Consider the following 14341-nt stretch of genomic DNA (forward strand, 5'->3'; position numbering starts at 1 on the left):
TGCATTTCAACAAAGAATTACGAATTTAAGTAGATATTTTATTGTTTATCTGTAAATATAATTAAAAATTAGAACAAACACATGACGTTATTTGGTGCGATGAGAACCTGTCTGAAACAAGTTTCCTGAGTTGAAATAATTGTGCATTTTTATAGCATTGTTGTGTTGTCTTAAAGGGTTAGTTCACCCAAAAATGAAAATTATGTCAGTAATTACTCACCCACATGTTGTTCCAACCCTGCAAGACTTTCGTTCATCTTCGCAACACAAATTAGCAAAAACTCGAGGCCCACGGAGAAGGAAATGAATAGTTGAGAAAACTTGTTAATTTAGTTTTTTTTACCCACAAAAAGCATTCTCGACGCTTGATAAACTGTAGTCACTTAGACTATTTTAACAATGTTTTTAATAACTTTTCTGGGCAGGCAAGTTTCAATCCCTTAGAAGCCTATGGAGGAGCGATCCAGCTCTTAGATTTAATCAAAAATATCTCAATTTGTGTTCCGAAAGATGATCGAAAATCTTACGGGGTTGGAATATGAGGGTGAGTAGCTTGACAGAATTTTCATTTTTGGGTGAATTATCTCTTTAAAATTCAGATAAAGCCCGCCCCTTCCCTCATATTCAGCCAATGCGATTGAAGCATCGAATTTGCGGAGCGTTCAATCAATGCAGCAGTTGCAGATTACGAGATGCACGAACACGCGAAATAAACCTGGCGAAGGTACATGATGTACAAACAAGTAGGTACTTTCACAAACAAAAAGATGCATGATTACTAAGTTAATTAACTGTCCGGAAATTAAATGGACCCTTTTTCGCAGTTTTCAGAAGTGGAAGTCGTCATTTTCTAACTAATTTTAGTTTGTTTTCAATTATAAACAAAAAGCCTGTGCTAAACATAACTTGACGATGCTTTGAAGTTTTATTCTACAACTTGCTCTGCACAGTGCACACACAGTTGTATTAAACACCCTCACATCAGTATTTCGTTTTTTGTAAATTAGCGCTACGGCTAGTGTAATATCTAGGCTATATTTTTTTATGTGAAGTAAAATATGAATTACTTAATTTTCTATAATAACTGTGGAGTGGAAAAGCGACATCAGTCTGTGAAAACGGCCCATTAGGGTAGCAAAGGCAAGTTAGATTTTGGACAGAAGGGACACACACATGGAAAATAGTTAAAAGACTTTAAAACACAATATTTTCTTTTACCTGATAATGAAGTAGGCTATTTACATGTATTTAATAAGCATTATGCTCATCCATGTCATGTGATATACCTCCAATGTTTTTCTTTCATTCCACCATGCTAAATATTCTTTCTTACAAAGGAACATGTTCTAATAAACAATAACGTGTCCTAATTAACAATTAAAACAAACACTGTGTTAACTGTAAATGCATGAAGGCTTCAGATGTGGGACAGAGCTACACGTAGAACAGGTGAGCAGGAGAGCGCCTCAGGGATCTGTAACAGTTGTCACAGACAGTGAGAGGCCTGTGGGAGCACCTGGCTGATTACATACGGGTCCCACTGGGCCGGTTCAGCGACAGGACAGCTCAATTACAGCAGTAAGCAGAGACAACAGAGTGAAATTAAAGCTGATAAACAGGACAGTGTCATATGCGGGACAGGAAGGAGAGCGTCTGAGCGTGTGTGTTCAGGGGTAAGGGAGATGTCAAACTGCTCTCAGTAAAGAGTGCTGCCATGGGAGGTCCTGTGAGCAGATGCTTGCATGTGTGTTAGCTTGAAAGCTGAATGAAGTGTCTTTCAAACAATGCTGATCTCTAGAAAGCGTCAAACACTAAGGGCGGTGTAATTAAGTCAGTTGTGGTAAGTGTGTTAGAGTAACATTATCCTTGTCTGGTACAGGCTCTTTTGGCTCTATTCTATTGTGGTTTGTGTAGGTTCTGCTTACCATCTCCTTTATACTGGCTTTGCATGAGCTGAGAGGTGTGCCATTTATTTTGCAGTATACTGTATATGATGGAATCAAGTTACTTTTGTTAGTTTTAAGTGGTAAATAGCTCTTCTTCTAAATTTCTTTAGTGATATAGACACACACAAAAGACCCCTTAAGTGAACTCAGTGAAAAATGCCATTTCCTTTTAAATTCACATCGTCCTTGACCTTGAAAGTGGACTTGGCTCTCATTTAGGCCCGTTTAAGCAGCGATACGGTCCATTATTCAACGTTAATTTACCAACATGGTATGAAATGTTATTAAAATAATTTTGCTTTGGCAGTAGACCCCAAACAAATAGCAGAAATGTGTAGACTTTGTGATCAGAATTTCTCAGACATATACACTTTTCTACAATTTGCTTGTGAAGTTAAGTGGTTTTCAACTTTTCGCTACCTCGAAACAATCTGTAAAGCGCTATGTAAATAAAAGTTACTTGACGTGATTTATTTTAGTGTGTAAAATGCATAAAAAATCGTCTAACAGAAATCTCCTGTTTCCAAGAGAGACTGTTCCCTGTCTGGATATCAAACTGCATATCACAGTCAGCTTTATTATGTATTAAAGCTTATCTGTTTCCTAAGAGCTGCATTAGCACTGCATCGTTTAGCTTGTGCATATAGTTTTGATTTGACCACAGGTATTACAGCAACAATAATACTCAAAATTACTCATGCACAGTATTACAAATGGAGCAAGGGACAAAACAATTTAGGCTAAACTGTCATTTTATAGAGCGGAAACACGTTTAATTTTGAACTGAGCTCACTTTGTCTGTACAAGCTTGTAAACAATGAACATCTTAAATCTTTATTAGTGTTACCTTGGTGATCGTACTGGCACAAGAGACTTTTAAAAATGTTGCACTGTCAGAGCTCTGCATATTGTTATTGCTCTGCCAAATAGTAAGACATGTTGACAGCAAGGAATCTGATCATGTATTTTGAGCCTGACATATAATGACCTGACCATGCATCTACTCAAACCTAGCGCTTGTAACTGCTGCCAATTTGAGGATGATTTAAAGTAGTTAGCGAGTTTTCTCTGCCAAACTGATGTATGTGTAATTTTGTGCAGATGGCTGGACCAATGAGTGCTGAGTCGCTGGTGTGGTTTATGGTTTAACATTGACCAAGCAGCCAGATGCAATGTGAAGGATGTGGTTTTCAGACATGAACTTCATATCATTATGGGAAAGAGTATGATGTTTTTTTCTTTTTCTATCCTGATTTACAGCTATCTGAATTTCCCTTCGTACAGACGTAGAGAGCTGCGAGACCAGTCACGTCCCATAGGAATAAGTTCGGTAAGTACTACATCTTAAATATACAGCAAACTTAAATAACCTCTTGCCTTCCCCATTTGTTCAAATTTGTTAAAAGATCTATGTATCTGCATGGGGAGCGATTGGTTTGCTTGAAAATACAAAGTGGTCTTCGCACAAATAATTTCAAAACCATGTCATTTACTTAAACCTTATTAGCACAAAGTGAACAGAAAACAGATTGAGCTATACTGTGAATGTAAACATTTCGTGAGAGATATTTTATCCCCTCCTCAGAGGTCTTGATTTATACACACTGCTCGCACACAGTTCCTCGACTTCAGTTTTTCCATATGCCGTCTCAGAGTGCCAGATTATCTAAACTCCTGGAGACGGCTGAAATGAATATTTCTCTTGGCTCTGTACTTGTCAGCATGAAATTAGGCGTTCGCTAAAATAACGACTGGTGTCAAAGTTGTACAGTGTCTCCGGAATCTTCTGTCTGCCAAGAGGAGAGAGAGGTGTGAGAAGAGGGAGTTACCCTGCTGTCTTTCATTTAGAGCAGTGCTTCTCTAACTGGGGTATGCCGATTGCCCCAGGTGGTACATGGCAGGACTCTGGGAATCGACTAAAATTTAATTTAACTTGGTATTTGTATTTTCCTGTTTTATTTCTCATTTTGAGGCCCATACATGTTTGGAAGCCCATATCGGCTTCAGAGTTAAAATAAATAAAAAGGTGATTGTGACCTCATTAATTACAATATTTTTCTTGTAATTGTGACTTTAGTTTGTATATCTTCTAATGCAATTGTAATTGCGACTTTAAATCTCACGGTGTAACTTTATTTCTTACAATTTTGACTTTTATGTATCACAATGTGACATTATGCTTGGCAATTGTGACTTTAAATCTTACAGTGTGACTTAATATCTTGAATTTGCAACTTTACTTGTCACAATGTGACTTCATATCCCGCAAATGCAATGTGAACTGGGTGCATCTCTTTAAGGCCATGTCCACACGGAGACGTTTAGCTGTATACTTACAAATTTTTTGTCGTATTGGCGTTTCGCCCAGACGGATCCGGCGTTTTGGGACACTGAAACCGGGTCCCAGGGTGGATAAATCTGAAAACGACACCCTTGCATTTTCGTGGTTACGGCCAATCCGGATATTTTGTGAAATGATGATGTCGTCACCCCACGTGTCGACTAGTCAGATAGTCACGTAACGACAACAACAACTGCTGAACTGTATAATAATAATATAATATAATGTGGCAGAAACTACTGAGCCTCTTGTATTCCTTTATTTATTATTTAGGCTACTTGAATGTAGGCTATTTTTATTTAATTTATTTATTTATTTAGGCCTATACTTTCTTTCGTGTGCTATGGTGCTGGTCTGTTGTTAAGACATTTCGTATTTTGTAGAGATATGGGATTTAAAGCAAAAAATAATATTCAACGATCAATGGGAATTATTTGATTATTACGGCTATTCAAAAAACGCACCCCTAATGTTCCACTCCGACATTACATTTCTCTGTAGGTTATTGTAGGCCTACGTGTTGTAGCCATTAAATAAATGTGTTTAGTTTAATATTTATGTTTATAGATGTTTTATTTTATTTAATCTATGTTGATTATGAAAAGTGAACCACAAGCATGAATATAATAAGATGCGCAATCGGGAAACCTAATTTTGACCACATTAAGCTTTGTTTTGTATAAAGCCTTTCTTTAAAGTGAATTTCGTTTTGTATAAATAGTATCTTAATTTGAATCAATGCTTCATCAACCAGTTACCTGGATTTAATAAATAAGAATTTAATACTGTAAATAAAATGTTTTCTAACCTCAAAATGCTATTGGTGTCGAGCATTAAAACAAAATGACAGTTAAAAGAATATGACGTAGTCTGAAAAAAAGTTCTAATCTGGATATATTTTTAAAACAGCATTGCGACCTCAAGTCTGGTTCGGGCCTATTTGGTTGGCAAAAAGACTATCTGGAAAGCCTCCCTATTTGTGCTAACAAAGCCTGTTGGATTATTTTCAATCTAAGAAACACTGGATCTCAATTTGCTTGATGACATCTGGTAAAACCATCACAGCAGTGAAATATCGATTAGTCGATAATAAACCGGTAATGAGAGATGACATATCCGTTTGCATGTGGTTAGCAAAAGCCAGCGAGTTATTAATCACATTGCAGATTTAGCAAGGCATACTGAAATTGTGTTGCATGTCAACATTTGGCTTCCCCCACCCAAAACATGTGCTCCAAATGAGGCTTTAAATGCGTTTCCCTGCTATTCCAAGAGAGCAGCGGGATCTGATGGAGTGTTGCCTTCAGACTGCCAACGGGTCACGAAACAGAGGAGGGCGAATAAAATCGATGCTTTATATCTCACAATGTGCTTCATTCATCATCGCTAACCTTTATTTACGATGTCTGGTCGCCTAGTACATGTCAGGACTCTCGGAACCAAATATTCGATCCAGCCCATCAATATTTATGAGATTTTCTCCCCATGTACAGCATTACGTCAGTATTGTTTAATTGCTTGTTCGGTTAAATTTACGATAGAGTGCATGCCACGTTATGCAAAGAATTATGGCCCGTAACAATGTTTTGTTGCCATTTTTTTGTGTCTGAGGGTTTACCAACAAGGCTGTTAAACCCAAATCCAACACATAAAACAATTCTCATTTCATGCTCAGATTTGCAACATTATGTCAAGCTCGACTTTTATCCGAGGCCCACAGAAAGCAGCTGTTTAAGTCCAGGCTTTGTACAGTATCAGAAGTGCTGGAAATGTGTCAAGAAAAAGATGTAATGAGATCTAAAGCACTGAACAAATGTCCCTGGGAGATTTACTCCAGCCAAACGGCAAAGGCTGACCATAGTTCAAACCTTCAGTCTGATTTATGTGCTACTTTATCTGATTTAATGAGCATTTCAACAATTAGCTTAGCCTGTATCAGAGCGGCCTATCAGTCATGACCTGCGAAAATGCTGCTGCTTTTTTAACGATGGCAAACATGGGGTTTCGTTTTAATGGGCGGATCTTACGGCGAGGCTCATTATGCCATCTTGTAAGAGGAGCCATCATTTCACCCCTCTTTTTCACCATTTCAGCCACTGACTTTTAGAGGAATAATGCATCATCTCTTAAAATAGTCTGTCCCACACTGCCGGTAGGAGAGATCTCCACAGAGCAATATTGGGAGATCAATTAGAGCCACAAGGCAGCTTGTTGTCACTGACGCATCATTAGTAGCTTAATCAAGAGCAGTTTGATGCTTCAACTAAAAATGAATTCGAAAGTCCATCCCCTAGCACAGCAAATGAGGCGTGCTGTTTTGATTTTTCTGGTCAATATACTGGAAAGACACATGGTCACTGTTATCGTGTTGACATATGTGAAGGGGTCGGTGAAAGATTTCTCCATTTCACCCCCTGTGTATATTATGAAATGTAGTGTTGCACGATGAGGCTTTGTTAGGCCGCTTGTCACAAAAAGACACACACACACACACACACACACACATACTCCAGTTTGTGTCTGCAGAGAGGTGGAAGAACAAAAGTCCAGCAACACCACTGGGATTATAGCCTGAAGAAATATGAAATGGCACACTGTCATGATGACATGTTGCTAAGCAACTAATAACAGTTTTTATACTGATCTTCAATGTAATGTTTCTTGTTAGGGAGGACATGCAGCTTTGCGAACTGTAAATCAGAGACATAAATCATGGGTTACTGCAAATTTCATTCATATTCAATGCATTTCTATATATCAGGTGAAATTAAATTTCTGCGCTGTACAACGGTAAATTTCATTTTAAGCGAAAGAGTAAAGCTAACATCAGAAATATGATTATGGAAGGAAATGAATACAGATGTTACCCAATAAAAAAGACTGCTTGCGATTCATCAGCATAAGTCAGATTAATTCAGTTGTTTATCAGGCTTCTCTCTCCAACTGGATCTGATTTAACTGTCGGATCCAAGAAGTCTGTGTATGTCTGGAGTTTTTTTAGACTTTGCATATGTTGCTAATTAAGCAGACAGTCTAGGTCTGAATCTAGACTCCTCTTAAAGGGAAAGTTCTGCCATCATTTACTCATCCTCATGTCATTCTTAACCTGTACTCAAATTTTGAAGACTGTGATGGTCACTCTTTTTCATGCGATTACAATGAGTGATGAATCATGTTGCTTTGCTTCAGAAAAGGATTCAAAAGAAACCTAAAAGTATATGAGAACTTTGTATGAAAGATTGTTTAGTTCTGAATAAAATCTGCTCTAGCTCTTGTGTTCATTTAAGAAGTAGTCATTTATGAATCATTGTTTTGAGTCAGATCTTTTGAATGAATCAGTTGTCCGTTTCACTAAACCTGTATACTTGCTGACACTGCTTGAGTGTTTTTTTTTTAAAATAAACCTCTATAAGCTGTATGAAATATATTTCATCATAATGTAATAAGGATCTGACATTTATGACAAATTTCAGTAACACTTTACAATAAGGTCTCATTTGTTAACATTAGTTAACAATGAGCTCTTAAATCATTTATCAACCTTTGTTAATGTTAGTTAATAACAATGTTAATATTAATGTTTCAGTCTTAAAATATGTTGAGATTAAGATGAATAAATGCTGTTAAAGTATTGTTCATTGTTAGTTCATGTTAACTAATATAGTTAACTAATGTTAACAAATGAAACCTTATTGTAAAGAGTTAGCCAAATTTCTATATGTAAAAAAACATGCTTATATTTAGTAATTAATAGAGTAATGATGTTGAACAACACTGTAACATCTAATTTGTTCATGTTACTTAATTCAGTTGTGCAAACTCATTGCCTTAAAACAATTAAGTTATGCTTAATTTCTTAAGAAAAGAACTTAAAAGTTATTCTTACTTAATACATTTATGTTTTGTCAACTTAATTCTCTCTGTGATCTGAGGAAGGGTTCTCCCAGAGTACATTGTGGTATGAATAAATTAATTGCTTTCTTTTACTATTTTTGGCTTTATTTTACCTTTACAATTTTATTTGCTGTCGTTATTGGGGTTATACTGACAAGAGACAACAAATAAAATTGTAATGGTCTAATTAATTAAATCATTGTTGTGGTTTGCATGCTGAATGTTGAAATCTCTGTGTGACTCAAGCACAATTAGGATAAAGATTTTGTCACAAATGTAGAGGGATAATATCAACCCAATTAAAAGTTTATACCATAAGTGTTAGCAATAAAATATTAAAATATCATTATTATATATGAAATGATATAGTTGTTATTTATTATTAATACATTCATTCAAAACATGGAAATAATTTAAGTATAATATATATTATATTTATTACTTCACTTCCTTTGAAATCAAATATCTGTGAATTCATGTTGCATCACTGCATTAATTGGAAGAGAATTACAATATAAATGAAGTTCCAAGTGCCCAACCAAGGGGAACACTAATCACAATAATGGTGTGATTTTTTTTTTTTTTTTTTTTTGCTTTGGCAAAATGGTACTCAAACCAGCCAAGCAATGTTTACTTGGGTTTTCTGAGTAACAAAGGCATAGCATGCAGACAGTACAGATCACTAAATTGTTTTAAGTAAGTTCAACAAATTATTGGACATTAAGTAAAGTTAACTAAAGCTGTTAGATTTTACAGTGAATGTGTGTTAAATCGGTTATGTTGTAATGTCTAAATTATAGAATAAGGTTTATGTTAGAAAATGATTTGGTTTTTCTGCAGCCTAGAAAAACAGGAAATAAAACAGACACCCGTGTCGGTCACAGAAGGTGAACTTTCCACTGGATAAAAATTGTAGAAGGACCATTTTCTTCCTCCCAGTAAACACTGTGAAACCTGGTAGTAAAACTATTTGACACAGTTAAATTAATCACATCTCCGTGCCTCAGGCGCCCCATGTGAATCCCCACATGGTGCCAGCACAGACAGGATATTGGCAAACTTGGAAAGATTGGCAGATAGAGAAGGACAGTCTGTCAATGCCTTTTTCTATTTTAGAAAAGCCAAAATGCATAATGTTTGCAAATACCACATGCTTTCCGAACATCCTTTTTTATAAAGGTGTTTTTGTGATTTTCTTTAAGATAAATGATTTGGACTCTTAGATAAACAGGGCTGTTGATGTTTGCGTGATTAAAAACACTGTCCTGGCAGTCTAACCGAGGAAAGTCAAGGTTTATGAGCGGGCCGCATACAGTAATGATTTCTGGAGAAAGCTCAAGGCTGACGGAGACATAATAGGCCAGTTCTGCCTCTCATGTGGTCCTATAGGAGAGTGACTCATGCGATATACTAATCCTGGTGATTCAGGGAGGGAAACCCGACATTTTATGTAAAAGCAAAATCCTTGAATTATAGGATTTTATCATTTATTTGATCTTTTACGCCGACATATCCTGGTCCAGTAATGAATTGGGTTGCAATTTGTCAGTGAGGAGCGATATAATCTCCTGTTCGCTATCTGCTCTGAAATGAGCAGTATTCTCAACGGAGGACCGTAAAACAACACATTGTGTCACTGATTAGCCAAATCCATTATGCTCTAATTAAATCACTAGATACTGCACATTACTGCTCTGAGCACTGCAGTGGCCTGCAGTTTATCACTAAAGCCCACTGATGATTCTTTGATTCGCTCGTTTTCACTTTGCAGTTCGTTCTTTTTACAGACACTGTAAAAATTTCTTTTGACATTTATTTATCTGTCTAAAAGACTGCAAAACAAACTATTTAGTCTTGTACTCCACACTCTGCTTGTTTTTATTAGACAAAGTTTCAATTTAGAGTAAACACTGAAAACGTTTAATGCATTTCCTCATGTCATAGTGCTTCCTTCCTCATTTTACCCTTTAGCCTGATGTCAAACAGCACTCCTGTCTTGAGCCAAGCCACCATGCGAGAGGGCAACTGAGTTAATTGTCAGATCGCTGTGACCCTTGAGGCATCTGGGGTGGCTTGTACTGGTGAAATATCACACATTAATTGTCTTTTCCCATCATTTTCTCTCTCTCTGAAAGATACTTTCAAAAGTTTGGGGCTCAGTATGATTTATTTATTTATTAGATATTTATTAGAGTGTTTGGCAATGGATATGAGCATGCTGATATGTTTGGTCTTTGTGGAATAGATCTGCTACGCTGTTGTTGGTTATTGCTGCTGCAGAGCAAGTATGACTTGCCGATACCAATACATGCTGTGAACAAATAAGACATGCTTCTGCTGCACAATATAGCATGAATTACCTGCAGATCTGTACAGGTGGAGCTGGGGAAGATGGAGGGTTTCTGAAAATACGCTGTACTGCTAGAGCAAAGCTGACCAAGTATTTGAAAGCTGTGCCCTATAGATAACAATGTGGCTTTAAATAAATATTTTCTATTCAGCAAGGATGCATTAACTTGATCAAAAATGACAGTAAAGATTTGCAATGTTACAAAATGATTCTGTTTCAAATAGATGCTATGTTGAACTTTTCTTGAAATATTAAAATATTGTATAAAATGAAAAACTTTTTTCAATTTTTCAACATTGATAATTAGAAATGTTTCTTGAGCACCAACTATTAAAATGATTTTTGAAGGATCACATGTCACTGAATACTGGAGTTGAGATGCTGAGAATTCGGCTTTGCCATCATACGAATAAATTACAAGTCTTATTAAAATAGAAAACATATTTTAAATTGTAATAATATTTCTCAATATTACTCGTTTTACTGTATTTTTTTTATCAAATAAATGCAGAATTGGTGAGCATAACAGCCTATTTAAAAAAAAAATTAAAAAAAAATCTTACATACCCCAACTTTTGAGCAGTAGTCTATTTACAGGTTGTAACCTACTAGGCAGAATTTTTATATACAGTATATACTTTTTTATTTATATATATTTGAATTGTGTCCGCTTTTTAGTCAGCACACACATACATTAGGACTTTTATATTCTCTCAGTGTACAATGTCTTTCCAGGTGGCTTAAATATCCTGACATGTGTACGCCGGACCGTAACATACCAGTTTATTCTGAACGATGCTTGATGGGGGGGGGGGGGGGGGATGAATAAATTGAGACAAATGAACAGTAATTGGCAATTTTACAGAAGACAAAATAATAAAAATAAATGGGAAACCGTACACTCGTTCACTCGGACACTTCCAGCATTCCTAACGCAGCGTGTCATGTGGTCGCATCTGTCCAGCTAATAAATTTACCCCAAACAGCGAGACACTGACGGCAGGTTTCCCCTTGCAAAGCTCTCGCCGCACATTAACTTATAAGTACCCGACACATGGAAATTGGCTTTTACATTTTCTGCCCCTCTGCTCCTTTGGAACTTATCCCAGACAGATGTGTCTCTTTGAAAGATTACACTGAACTGCAACCAAAAAAATAAGTGGTAAAATAAAAAATCACCTCCATTAGAGTCAGTCGAGATGTTAGAGAGATATTAACAGGTTCGCAAAGGGCAGGGTGCTTCGAGATCATTTTAACTGTCACTGCCAGGAAAGTTTTCCAGGTACAAATTTATTTTGGGATATAAGGTGCCAAAACATCGCAGGTGTTGTTGTGAAAATACCATCTGGTTCATTAATCGAAAGTATTCCAGAAAAGTGCGGACCCCCCTAGGAATGATATACGAGCTGAATGTATTCCACAAGCAGACTTAGCATTTTAAATACCACTCTGCAAAGAAAGGAAACTTCAGATAGCTTAAGTGCTCACAGCATGTGTAAATTGATTAGAGACGAAAGTGTAAAAAACCAACTGCTGAGGAATTCCTAGGGGTTATGATGATGAAATAAGCTGACAGACTAGTATTGCCTACTGGTTGGGAGTAATGGCTTTTCAATAGGGACTCCTGGAAGTGACCTGTGGGGTAGCAGGGCAGACCTGTCTTGGCACCGTTTGACACGTTCACCCTGAGGGGGCAGAGAGAGGCGGTAGTCTCCCACACTCTCTGCTTAACCTCCTGTCACTCTGGGGTGGCAAGTAAGACCCATTTGAACCCCAATAAAGGAGGCAACTACTCGCATATGCCTGATCTAAGACCACTTGCCAAAAAACAGGTCCAGAGTTACCAGTTAAATATTTCCGCTGTTTTGAGTGCATAAAGTTTATCCTGACAGTTGCATTGAGAAGTTCTGATTTTATCTACAAACATTTTCTGATACTTATCATTGTTTTATGTACCGCAAATTTAAAACATAAAAATGTGAACACCGTAACACAATTTTCCCCAAGCCGTTTAGTGTTGTGGTTATTAAATTAGAGATAAACCACCGCTAAACCGCACATATGGAAAAATGATATTTCAATGCTTTTGCGTCCTCTCACAAAGCGTTGTCATTGCTCGAGAAATATTGCAAAACTTTTATGATGGAAATAATGTACAATATGGACCCTTTTTACATCTGGCTTCATTCTCGTAAGCAGAAGTCATCTTTTAGTTTGGTTGATGTCTCTAGTGCTGAATGGAAAAAAAAAAATATATATATATATATGTTCCCATTTGATCTAATAGCAAAAGATGAAATGTGCGATAGCAGTTAGATGACTTTCCAAAACAGATAAAAATCCAGAGTGCTTGATTAAGGTATTCAGAATAGAGGAAGATATCAAATTGGCCTCCATTGTTTTAAAAACACTCAGGCAGGCGTATTAATTAGTTTTTCTGAAATGTAATGCCAAGGTTATGCAACACGAAATGATTAAACAAATTATATCTTTTAAACAAAATATATATTCACTGTCTGTGAAAAGATGCATATCAATGCTTTTGCAAGTGAATGCAATGGTGTCTTGGGGGATTTAAATATTTTAGAGAAATCAAAAGTTTTGAAATATAATTTTTGCTCCATTTCATATTTAATTCCATCACCATGTTCCCTTAGGGGTTCCGTTCTATAACTAAAAGTTTGTCTAAATGTTATTTGAAGCAGATTTCATGTCATGAGTCAAAAGTTTCTACACGCTAACACATTATTAAAAATGCAATATAACAGTTTGAACCAAAGTATACAAGGGAAACGGCAACATTTTATAATAAACTCTGCATGCAGTAAATAATTATGTTCACCTGCTGTGAGTAAAATATACTCCATTATGAGTTGATTTGGCACAGTAAAAACAAAAGGGAATAAATGCATTTGCAGTTTAAAGTGTTGTAATGGTATCTGGCAGCCGTGCGGTTAAAGTCAACACGATACTAATTCACATATATTCATTTACACTCTCTTTTCCAGTTTACAAGAAGACAATTAAACATGAATTAGTTTGTTGTTTATGATGGCAAAAAATTCCTCAACAACTTAGTAAGTAGTGCACCATAGCATGTGTTTCCTCTTAAGACATCTGTGTGCATCTTTCAGGGATTTCTCACCGACCTCGCTAATGAAACCTAATGAGTGTGGAGACCCGCTCGCTCAGAATGCTGTCAGCGACTGTACAGGTGCTGAAACACATGAGCAAAAATGCTCGTTACAGGTGTGTGTAAACAAAAAAACACGGAAGAGACTACCTTTTTTTTAAAAGATTGTGGACAAATCCATCCATCTACTTAATATGTTTATGTTGGTAAAGGCAATTTGAAAATGTGTCAATCAAGCAGGTCACCGCTAAGGTCACATACTGAGGTCATCAGCTGCGTGACCAATGAAGTTCTCAGCATGGCCACCCCTGAGGTCAGTTCACTTAAGATCTGTAGATGAAATAACAGTGGCTGTTTTGTAATTCAATGCTAGCATATGTGCCTTCTTAAAAAAAATACTATGTGAAAATTTATTTAAACATTTTAGTGTGTTGTCACATGCTATCTCTAATTCAAGGGGACAAAGTTGATGCTGGTTAGCATGGCCTCATTAGCCCCTGCTGGTAGATGCTGTAAATACACCATTTAAGAATCTTTTTCTATTGCGGTTCAAAATTACCCAAATATTCGGACTAAATTGCATTTTAAAATTTATAAATATAGAAAATAGCTATTTTAAACTGTAATGGGCAAATAAATGCAGCCTTGCATGTTTTATAGTGCTCTAAATCATGGAA

The 14341-nt window shown here is 36.4% G+C and overlaps 1 long non-coding RNA gene across 1 annotated transcript; it reads left to right on the plus strand.

The window, feature by feature from the left end:
* Positions 1 to 644: 644 nt before the first annotated feature.
* On the plus strand, positions 645 to 13780 carry LOC148970806 (uncharacterized). Its single transcript, XR_016147737.1, has 3 exons — positions 645 to 743; positions 3207 to 3276; positions 13666 to 13780. It is a non-coding gene; the product is annotated as an uncharacterized LOC148970806 (long non-coding RNA).
* Positions 13781 to 14341: the final 561 nt, after the last annotated feature.

Source organism: Pimephales promelas, chromosome 19 (assembly GCF_988280905.1).
Source record: "Pimephales promelas chromosome 19, fPimPro1.hap1.1, whole genome shotgun sequence".
Taxonomy (NCBI): domain Eukaryota; kingdom Metazoa; phylum Chordata; class Actinopteri; order Cypriniformes; family Leuciscidae; genus Pimephales; species Pimephales promelas.